The 12,108-nt window shown below is 45.1% G+C and overlaps 1 pseudogene; it reads left to right on the forward strand.

Annotated features, from left to right (window-relative positions):
* The first annotated feature begins 592 nt into the window (after positions 1-592).
* LOC130115840 (extracellular calcium-sensing receptor-like) lies at positions 593-5,134 on the forward strand (annotated as a pseudogene).
* Positions 5,135-12,108: the final 6,974 nt, after the last annotated feature.

The following is a 12,108-nucleotide window of genomic DNA, read 5'->3' on the forward strand; positions in this document are numbered from 1 at the left end:
GGTCCACCAACACCACTTCCGGCAGCAACTCAGGTCTCCCATCCAAGTACTAGCCAAGCCCACACCCGCTTAGCTTCCATCATTTGGCAGAGCCAGGTATATAATTACTTATATGTACTTTTTTTTTCTCCAATGCTGATTCTGAATTGATGTATTGTATAGTCCGCCTGCATTTCCTTGACTGACATCTTCATTTATAGTCAAAGCTACATCATGACGAATTTAATTTAGATAGCGTATTTCATCCTAAAAGCAATGTGCTGCACATTGCGAAGTGAAAGCTCCAACAGGTGGTGGATACTATTCAGAAGTCTTCTGCAAAAATTGTGGTGACATTTGTATTAAATTGGGATGTCAAGGTGGGATCATTTTTTTCAACACTACATCCAGTCTCCTGTAATATGAATAGCAATCACTCTTATTCTACTCTTTGCCAGCCTTTGCTCAATGATTCAGATTCAGACAACTTTATTTATCCCAGAAAGGCAATTCAGTTTTACAACCTACCCAGCCCATACACAAACTGACAGACAAGTGGCAGTCATCAGTATGTCAGAGACAACTGACAGACCAATCAGTACACAGGCAAGAGATGCACACTGTCACCCACCCTCGTCTGGCCTTGCATGCAGACTCACACCAGGACCAGGCGAAGGACAAAAATTCACACAGGTGAAAAGATATAATAAATAAATGAAGCATCCTAAGATGCATTGCACGTTACATTCCACTACAAAATTCAGTGAGTGCACAGACCCTCGAGCCATGTGAAAAACAAACGAGGTACAAACCAACTATTGTGGTTTAAAACAATATAAAGCATTCATTTAAAATGACCACTCTCAGCATTTAACAGCCTGATGGCAGAAGGAATGAGGGACTTAGAATAGTGATTCGTTGTCCTAGGGGCGCTTTATAGCCGGCCTCAGGGCAGTACAGTGACTTCACCGGACAGGACGTGGTCAGATTGGCTAACAATTCCTTTTGCTTTCTGGGCCCCACGTTTCTCCCAGAGGGAGCACACGTCTCTCTGCTGGACTCCGATTATCTTGGAGCAGACCCGAACCATACCGTTTAGGCTGTTCCTGTTCTTCACAGTCAACCCGTTAAACCAACAAATAAAGGAAAAAGTTAAAAGACTTTCAGTAAATGACTGGTAGAAAATAAATGAGATGGTGTTACAGACATTAAAGGAGTTAAGCTTCCACAGGAAGTGAAATCCTCGTTGTCCACGCTTGACAATCGAATCTGTGTTCATACTGAACTTGAGTTGGGAGTTGAACACGGTTCCCAAGTATTTATAAGTGTCAACGATTAGAAGATCCTCACCATGTGTAATGCTAGCTTTGGGTTTATCACCGTTCTTCCTAAATTCATTGATAAGTTCCTTAGTTTTTGATAAGGTCAAGGAAGTTGTCATCGCACCATTCAACAAAGGCAGGTAGGACACAACTGGCTAAATGATTCCTCCCTCTCCACCTCAAGCTGATGTGTGGTGAGCGGGGGTAACACGGGGATTCGAACAGGCGATCCTTGTGTTGGCAGGGTACGGAATAGACCGCTACGCTTTACTCTGTCTTCTATACCTCTCTGGTTCAAGGTCAGTGGAGTGCATCAGGTGTCCTGAGCAGTTCCGGGCCAACTCAGACCATATACTCTGCTTACCACAGCAGGTGGACGTCCTCCCCTATAATGACAGCATGGGCATTATTCTCTGCATCATCTACATTGCTGGGGCGACACTCACAACTGCCACCTTCACCACGTTCTTTTACCGTCGACACACGCCCTTGGTAAGGCGTGGGCTACTCGGAGATGGTGGGCGTTAAATCATACTGCAGAATATTCAAGGGATACCAAAATGGAAATACTAATATTTTCTAGCACCCCTAATTACTTTAATCATCATGCATTTTGTTAAGTGTGTTAAGTCACTCCAAAAAAAAAAAAAACCCTCTCATCTCGTTCAAGGTGAGAGCCAGCAACTCCGAGGTGAGCTGCATACTTCTGCTGTACTCAAGCTGTGCTTCCTGTGTGCTCTGGCTTTCATTGGACGCCCAGTGGCCGGGTCCTGCATGCTGTGTCACACCCTCTTTGGGATCAGCTTTGTGCTGTGTCTCCTGCCTGCTCGGCCACACTGTGGTGGTTCTGGTGGCTTTCCGGCCCACCCTGCTCTGGGAGAACCTGACACGTTACTTTGGCCCAGTCCGGCAGAGGCTGGGCATCTCAATCTGCACCCTGATACAGGTGACAGGTTTTTCGGTTCCACCACTCACTCATTTGTTCTTTATACCTACCAGTGGCGGCTGGTGCCAACAATATGGGGGGGGGGGGCGCAATTTACCTTGGTGCAGCACACCTGACAGCTGCTTTAACGTCCACACAGTCACAGAGTTATTAAGAAGGACACAGGCTACATTGTCCTTCCTAATAACTCTGTGACTGACTGTGTGGACATTAAAGCAGCTGTCAGGTGTGCTGCGCCAAGGTAAATTGCGCCCCCCCCCCAAATTGTTAGCACCAGCCACCACTGAATCCAGTTGACCGTTGCGGTGGAGGTTGGAGCCTATCACAGCATACACTGGGATGCCAATCACAGGGCTCCTGCACATGCAGTCACTCACACAACATTTGTATCTCGTCTCAACTTCCCAATTCATAATTCATTGACACGCATGCATGCCTTTGAGCTGGGGGTGGGGGGGGGGGGACTCACAAGCACAGGGAGAATATATAAAATTTTTACAGACCAGCCAGAAATGAACCCAGGACCCTTTCTGTTTCTCCCTGAGGCAATAGTGTTAAGCACTGATCTACCACGACCAACCCTTTCACCACTTACTGATAATAATGCGATGTTTTATTGATCCCTGTAGGGAAAGCCTGTTTTGAAACGCTGCCCTCCAGAGGGAGGTCAGACTGCAGGGTCAGTTGTACAACAACGCCCCTTGGGGTGCAGGGGATTCAGGGAATTCTTTTCTTTTCAAGGGCATTTAAAGAGAAACTCCGGTATTTTTTTTAACCTAAGCTCTATTTTTCTATCGTTGGGAGATAAACCCAGCAGTGGATACCAGAATCTTTTTCAATTGTTTCAGTTTTGAGGAAACTCGCATCACCCAACTGCTGAGCATCAATGTGCAACGTAACCATTTAGGGTAATAGCACTCGCCAAATAATGTCCACTAAAAGAGCTCTTTTTTGTGGCACTAACAGGCTGAGACGGTTTTGAGGAGTGTCTGAAAACATTTTCCATTATGAAAAGATGACCCTGAGACGGTCAGTCAACAATGGACCTTATTGCATTTTCTTTTTTGCTTCTCCACTGTTGCCTTCCTACAACATCTCACTCCTTGTGAGATTACAAGTGAGACTTCAGAGTCAGAAATGGATTGATATCGATATAAATCCATGACTGATGGTCAAGGCTAAGATTCTTTAGACTGCTCTCATGACATTCTGATCCTATTAGTGCCAAACAAAGCACTCTTTCAGTGGATGCCATTTGGTAAGCACCATTTTTTGCCTTGCAAGATCACATTGCAGCTTGGTGTAGCAGTTGGTTGATGCTAGTTTACTCATTACTGAATCAATTTAAAAGGTTCTGCTACCCATCACTCGGTTTGACTCCTAATAAATGAAAAATAGGGTTTAGGTTAAAAAATGCCAGTTTCCCTTTCAGCAGGGTGGATTTGTCGGGGCTTCAATGCACGTTTACAGCTGAGCGAAGTGTTAAAGTCCAACTGCTTTCTGCTCCTTCCCTGTTTGGCTATATATTACTGCTTTTGTTCAACATTATAACCATGGCAACATGTACCCAGGCTCTGCCAAATGACGGAAGCTAAGCAGGTGTGCTAGTACTTGGATGGGAGACCTCCCGGGAAAACTGAGTTGCTGCCAGAAGTGGTGTTGGTGGGCCAGTAGGGGGCAGTCTTCCCGCTGGTCCTAATAAAAACAACAAATATCAAAATGCCAATGCCCCAGTGCAGTGATGGGAAACTGTGCTGTAGGACAGCATTTCCCAACCCAGTCCTCAAGGAACCCCTATCCTGCAGATTTTCATTGTAACCCTGCATAGGTAGCCCTGCTTGTACTTACTCAACCAATCATCTCACAGCACTTCATTATGCAAGGTGTGCAACAGCTGACATAGTTCATTGCCGATTGGTTGAATAACTACAAACAGGTACCTACTCAGGGTTTCAAAGAAAATCTGCAGGATAGGGGTTCCTTGAGGACTGGGTTGGGAAACACTGCTAGGAGATGCCGTCCTTAGAATGAGATGTTAAACCGAGGTCCTGACTCACTGTGGTCATTAAAGATCCCATGGCACTTATCGCAACGAGTAGGGGGTTCCCCAGTGTCCTGACAAAATTCCCAACCTGGCTCCCTCTATCTCTCCACCAAATCATCCCCCCCATGTAATTGGTTCAATGATTCCTCCCTCTCCACCTCAAACTGATGTGTGGTGAGCATTCTGTCACAAAATGGCTGCCATGCATCACCCAGGTGGTGCTACACATTGGTGGTGGTTGAAGTGAGTTACCCCTTTCAATGTGAAGCAATTTGGGTGTCTAGAAAAGCGCTATATAAATGTAATGATTATTATTATGATGAAACCTACAGTAGATCCCCATGATTTGCATTTCAACCCAACCTCGTTTTCCCAGATGCTGATCTGTGTGCCGTGTCTGACCTTGGCTCCTCTGCAGCCTGCAGAAAGAGGAGTCCGAGAGAACCGGGGACTCGGGATTGTTCTCGGATGTGCAGTGGGATCCGTGGTGGGTTTTGCTCTGGGTCTGGGCTGCATAGCTATGCCTGCTGGCATGCCTCCGCCACCTCTTGGCGTTTTTAGCAAAGAAACTCACTGACAAGTTCAGCGAGGCCAACCTCATCACCTCCAGCAAGTGCATCTTCCATGCTGTCTGTTTGGCCTTCATCCCCGCCTACATCAGCTCTGCAGGAAATTACACAGTTGCTGTGGAGATTTTTGCCACCCTGGCCTCCAGCTACAGCCTGCTGCTCTGCATCTTTACCCTGGAGTGTTTCAGCATCATCCTGAGACCTGAGAGAAACCAAGGAGCACCTCATGACTAGACAATCGAGAGGGTTTAAAAAAACAGCTAATATTCAATAACTAACTGAATAAGTTGTTTTTTTTTTTGAAGGCATAAAACAACTTTTGTTCGTTGTGATAAGCACCTCTGGAAGCTTCAATACTGTGTACCACACATAGGACCCCCTGTCTTATTTTCAAATCAAAAAAGAAACATCTTCACTTGTGATTTTTAAAAAGCACCATTTAGGTCTGTTCACTACTTGGTCTAAAAAATTGAACCGTTGAATGCAGCCAAGTGAAAAACATTTGCATTGATCTGACTAATAGCAGGCGCGCAGTGGTTAGCACGGTCACCCCACGGCAGGAAGGTCCTGGGTTCGAGCCCCGGGGTAGCCCAACCTTGGGGGTCGTCCCAGGTCGTTGTGTGTGTGGAGTTTGCATGTTCTCCCCGTGTTTGTGTGGGTTTCCTCCAGGTGCTACGGTTTCCTTCCACAGTCCAAAGGCATGTAGGTCAGGTGAATCGGCCATACTAAATTGTCCCTAGGTGCGAGTGTGTGGTTTTGTGTGTCGGCCCTGTGTGATGGCCTGGTGGCCTGCCCAAGGTATCGCCCCGCCTGCTGCCCAGTGACTGCTGGGATGGGTTCCAGCATCCCTGCGACCCTGGGAGCAGGATAAGTGGTTTAGACAATGGATGGATGTGACTACAAGCAAACATTAACGGCTTAAGAGTTACTTTGACTCCTCGATGACGACTCCTCAGACAACAAGCTGTGTGTGTGTGTGTGTGTGTGTGTGTGTGTGTGTGTATACCAGGTTTTGCTATCCTAATAGGGATCAAAACCTGAAACCACCTACACTGTGGGGGACTTGGGTGCAAGGTTAAGGTTAAAATTAAGGGTGAGGGAATGAATGTAGTCAATGAGAGGTGCCCACAAGTGTGTGAAATGTGTGTGTATGTATATTTTTATGGTTACATGTTATTTTAGCACAATGCATGCTGTGACCAAGCTGGATTCATGTTTATCCAGCTGCAAAGTAGAATTACTAATATTAAATTCATAAATTAAAGTCTAAATTATCCATCCATTATCCGAACTGCTTATCCTGCTCTCAGGGTTGCAGGACGCTGGAGCCTATTCCCGCAGTCATTGGGTGGCAGGTGGGTAGACACCTTGGACAGGCCACCGGGCCATTACAGGGCCCAGGCCGGGGCCCCCCACCCCACACACACACGACCTACATGTCTTTGGACTGTGGGATGAAACCGGAGAACCCGGAGGAAACCCATACAGACACGGGGAGAACATGTGAACTCCACACAGAGGACGACCCCCAAGGTTGGACTACCCTGGGGCTCGAACCTGGGACCTTCTTGCTGTGAGGCGACCGCGCTAACCACTGCGCCATCGTGCCGCCAAGTCTAAAATGATAAAAGAGGAAATCCCTCCGTTCTGGTATTTACAGGTCTATACTCCGAGCGCCCTCTTTGTCTGACAACGTACCTTCTTTCATCAGAAGCCTTGCTACAGCTCTCCTCCTTTTCTCTCCCTCTCATTCAAGGTACTTTTTCTGCCATCCTTCTTTCATCTATTATGTGGTAAGAGCCGGTGTAACAGGAGAAATGGGCGCCACAGAGGCTGGAGGAGGAGAAAGGGAAGTGCTCTGCCACAATAGCACCTTTCAGGGGGTTGGAGCGGCTGCTGGCATCAGGCAGAGAATAATGACCAGCTCCGAGGAGCCACGGGCATTAGACACAACGACGTGCTGATAGCGATGACGCCCCCTCCTAAAACGGGTAGAGGCACGGTGCTAATCTGGCGAGGAATCGGATCCGTGTTTGGGGGCCCTGACATGGAGGACAGATGAGGAGGAGGAATCAAGCAGGAAACAGAGGAGAGAGAGAGAGAGAGGAGAGAAACGGTGTCATGGAGGTTCCCAGACTACAGAAAGAAAACCCTGGCTGAACACCTGTATTAATCTCACACACACACACACACACACACACACACACGGCGCTTGAAAACCTCTCCTTGTTCCCTTGTGTGTTTCTTGTGGGATATTACCACTTGTGGATGGGTGGATGTTTTGTGTGCAGCAGTTGTGATGAACATATTTCCCCCCTTGAAAAACCCCAAAACTTGTAACATCACCTCATACCTCATATCATACAAAGAAAAAAATACGTCATATCATATGTAACATCACCTCATACATCATACACATCCACAACACATCACATCACATGTACATAACCTCATATACATCATACACATACAAATAACACAACACATTATTTAACATCACCTCATACATCATACATCATACACATTCACAACACATCATATCATATGTAACAACCTCATACCTCATATCATACACATAACACAATACATCATATATGTAACATAACCTCATATCATACACAACACAATACATCACATATGTAACATCACCTCATACCTCATCATACATCATACACAATACATATCATATGCAACATCACCTCATACCTCATATCATACATCATACACATCCACAACACATCATATCATATGTAACAACCTCATACCTCATATCATACACATACACATACACATATCATATGTAACATCACCTCATACCTCATAACATACATCATACACATAACACAACACATATGTGACATCACCTCATACCTCATATCATACATCATACACATAACACAATACAGCATATATGTAACATAACTCATACCCGTGGCCGGAGCGGGACTCATTTTTCAGCCCTGGAGTTTCATGCCTCAGACCAGCCAACTTTAGTTCACAACCTATCATATTAAAAATAATATAATTATAACCTTAGTATGACATTGTGATCTGTAGCGGGAGTAGGGTGCAGGTGGAGGAGAGCCTGGAGAGGTGGAGGTATGCACTGGAGAGAAGAGGAATGAAAGTCAGTAGGAGCAAGACAGAATACCTATGCGTGAATGAGAGGGAGGACGGTGGAATGGTGAGGATGCAAGGAGTAGAGGTGACGAAGGCGTATGAGTTTAAATACTTGGGGTCAACTGTCCAAAGTAACAGGGAGTGCAGGAGAGAGGTGGAGAAGAGAGTGCAGGCAGGGTGGAGTGGGTGGAGAAGAGTGTCAGGAGTGGTTTGTGACAGAAGGGTACCAGCAAGAGTTAAAGGGAAGGTTTACAAGATGGTGGTGAGACCAGCTATGTTGTATGGGTTGGAGACAGTGGCACTGATGAAAAGACAGGAGGTGGAGCTGGAGGTGGCAGAGATGAAGATGATAAGATTTTCACTGGGAGTGATGAAGAAGGACAGGATTAGGAACGAGTATATTAGAGGGACAGCTCAGGTTGGACGGTTTGGAGACAAAGTAAGAGAGGCAAGATGGAGATGGTTTGGACATGTGTGGAGGAGAGATGCTGGGTATACTGGGAGAAGGATGCTGAATATGGAGCTGCCAGGGAAGAGGAGAAGAGGAAGGCCAAAGAGGAGGTTTATGCATGTGGTGAGGGAGGACATGCAGGTGGCTGGTGAGACAGAGGAAGATGCAGAGGACAGGAAGAAATGGAAACGGATGATCCGCTGTGGCGACCCCTAATGGGAGCAGCCGAAAGTAGTAGTAGTAGATAACCTTAGTATGTAAGTGTGCAATAGCACACTGTTCTCTACAACCCTGTAATTCAGTGTATTTTTCTAAAATATCATCATTTCCATCCATCCATTATCCTGCTCTCAGAGTCGCGGGGATGCTGGAGCCTATCCCAGCAGTCATTGGGCGGCAGGCGGGGAGACACCCTGAACAGGCCGCCAGGCCATCACAGGGCCTCATCATTTCCAATTCAGTGCAAATAGGTGTTGCTTCACAACTTAGATTTATTAGAATATGAGTTAAAGTGCATATCTCCAACACTACTCTTTACAAGAACACAATGTTCTTTTCAACAATATCAGAATCTATATTTTGTGCAAATAACTCCTTTTCAGCAATATCAGAATCTATATTCTGTGCAAATAAGTGTTCACAGATATCCAAACCTTAAAAATGAAATAAAGATATATAATATAAAGAGAAATAAAAGAGACATAAAGAATAAAGTAAAAAGTATTTCAGTAATGACACTATCATCTCTTTTTCCTCTGCATAAGTCAAGGAAACGGTTGCTTCACAACTTGGATTAGTTTTCACAAATACGAGAACATGAGTTAAAGGGCAAATCTCCAACACTATTCTTTACAACATCACAATGTCCTTTTCTATAACATCAGAATCTATATTCTGTGCAAGTAAGTGTTCACAGATATCCAACCCTTAAACATGAATAAAGAATAAACTAATTATTGCTCTGTTCTCTGCAAGTTTGTTATTCACAGTATAACTTTCTAATGTTATGTTAAGGAAACATTGCCAACCCTAAAACATTAATAAACGCCTGAGCAGTGCACTGGTCTCTGCAACTTTGTTTATTACGGTATCATCGTCCAAAGACATGAGAATTTCTTTCTCAGTGCACATGAGCATGAATGCCTCCAGGTTCTTCTGGGTGCTCCTGAGTCTGTTTTTTATGAATTTCATTGTTGAGAAGCTTCTCTCACATGCTACTTGTGTGAGGGACAGTGTTAATAGCAACTTGTAGGCCAGTCCAATCACATGGTAGGCACCAGTTAGAACAGGGGTCCCCAATAGGCGGCCCGCGGGCCACGTCCGGCCCGTGACGGGTTGATTTATGGTCCGCAAGAATTTTTGGAGAAATGCCAGAAGAATTTTTTTTATTTCCCTACCAAAAAAAAAAAATTTAATTTCTTAGTAAAAGTAAGACTAGTAATATATCGAAAAATAGATGAAAAATCTCTGTTTAAATTATAATACCTGCAACGTATCGACACCAAAACAAACTAACGAACAACGTGCTGCTGGAGGTTGAGTGGCCCGTGGTTTTAAAAGTGGCCCTAAAAGTGGCCCGCTATGAAAAGTAATCGGGGACCCCTGAGTTAGAAGATTGTACTGAGAGAGGTTGAGATGAACACAAATATGACAGTTTTTACAGGAGGAACAAGTTTTGCTGTCTAGTTTGACATTCTGCTGTTCCATGGAAGGATCTTCCTCACTTCCTTGTGGCATTTTACTAGCTGTCCTGACAGTGCAACCCTCCAGCGGGGACATCTTTAGTCTGTCCCACTGAGATGCAAGGCTGTACAGTTCACCACATAATGTGCCAACTGTAGCTCTATTGTAAAACTTAAGCAGACATTTGCTTATTTCTTCCAGAGCTGAGCTGGGGACTCCATTTTCCCTCACATGAGCAAAGTTACTAGGGTCTAGACAGGCAAAATCCGAGCAAAGTTTTGCATTAGGAGAAAACCTCCTATGGATACTGTTTGTCACTGTGTCTACCAGCGTTGTAGTACTCGAGTCCAGATTTTCAGGACTCATGACTCCACTCGGACTTGAGCACTGATGACTCGGACTTCGACTCAGACTCAAACACTGGGGACTCGAGACTCGAGTCCCCAGTGTGTGAGCAAATCACAATCAGTGTGTGAGCAAATCCTTGCGAGTGCATTTGTTTGGCCATTGTGTCACAAAGTAAATAAACTCCCTTTGAAATGGTGACAGGTGTGTCATTTTTGTTTAATGTACACCTTTTTTATTTGTATGTCAGCTTTTTTACAGTGCCAGAGTGGAGCACTGGAGCCCATCTTGGAACCCGACTCAGACTCAACCTTGATGACTCGGACTCGGACTCAGGTAATGGGGACTTGACTCGGATTCGACTCAGACTCTTCTTTGGGGACTTGGACTCGAACACCGGGGACTCCAGACTCGACTTGGACTCGAGGCCTAGTGACTCGACTACAACACTGGTGTCTACAATGACATTGTGTTCTTTGACCTTGAAGTCGGCATCAGCTGATGCTAGCTGCTCATCTACTGCAAGCTCTCCTGGCATCTTTTTTCCTTTTTTCTCCCTGAGGCTCCCTGAAGATTCCCGAAGCACCCAAACACTTTACTTAGTGCCTGATCCTTAGCCCACCACCTAGTTGGCCCTATTGGGCACAGTCGTTTGTGATGCTTATCCCGACTCATCTCTTCCCATTTCTGCATGCGCTTGTACGACTCTCTTAAGAAAACTGCTATATCATTAAGCAGTGAAAAGAGGGATGCACTTTCTACAACACTGCCTGTTATGTCTGCCAGTACAAGATTCAAAAGATGTGCAGAACACCATTTATGAATCTGATTGGGAGACTGCTCAGAGAGAAGTGCAGAAAACTCCCGATACTGTCCCTGCATATTAGCTGCACCATCTGCTGAATTGCCCACACATGTGCCAATGTCGATATTAAGCTTCGGTAGCACTTTTTTCAGGAGCGCTGCAAAATGCTGCCCTGTAGATGACTCACAGTCCACCATAGCAATCCATCTTTCATGAATGACAGCTGTTACATATCTTAGTATGATGGAACACTGGTCTTTGGAGCTGATATCGTGTTGTGTCAATTTGGACTGAAAACATGCCAGCTTGTCTAACTTCTGCTATAGTCACCTTTATCAGTTGGCTGATGACATCCACAACTTTATTGAATGTTTCTTTTGACAGCAGGGTAACTAGAGAGCCTCTACCCTTTGCACCAGTTTCATGCTGCTTCTTGCTATTTTCTATGCAAGTGTTTACATGCTGTTGGAGGCAAATGTCATATCTACTCAAGAGTAGAACCAACTCTAGGACATTGCCATGATTAACAGCAATGTTTTCTAAGCTATAACCTGCCTCTTCTTTATCTCCTCTGTAGCTAAGGCCACATTTGCCTATAACTTTAGTAACATCCACTATGCGCTCCATCACTTGACGTTTCTTTTTCACTTGCTCAGCACGTAATGACATTTGGTTGCCAGCCAACAGGCTTTTCACATCGGTCTTTTGTACATTCAGAAAGTAAGCATCTGCACTGTGTCTTACTTTTTTCGTGTTCCACTATCCTTTGGTGAATGTGTTTCCAGTCTTTCATTCCTCCCTTTATGAAAGGGCCATCACAAACCAAAGGTGCAAATGCCAGATA

The sequence above is a fragment of the Lampris incognitus genome, chromosome 7, assembly GCF_029633865.1.
Source record: "Lampris incognitus isolate fLamInc1 chromosome 7, fLamInc1.hap2, whole genome shotgun sequence".
NCBI classification, from domain to species: Eukaryota; Metazoa; Chordata; class Actinopteri; order Lampriformes; family Lampridae; genus Lampris; species Lampris incognitus.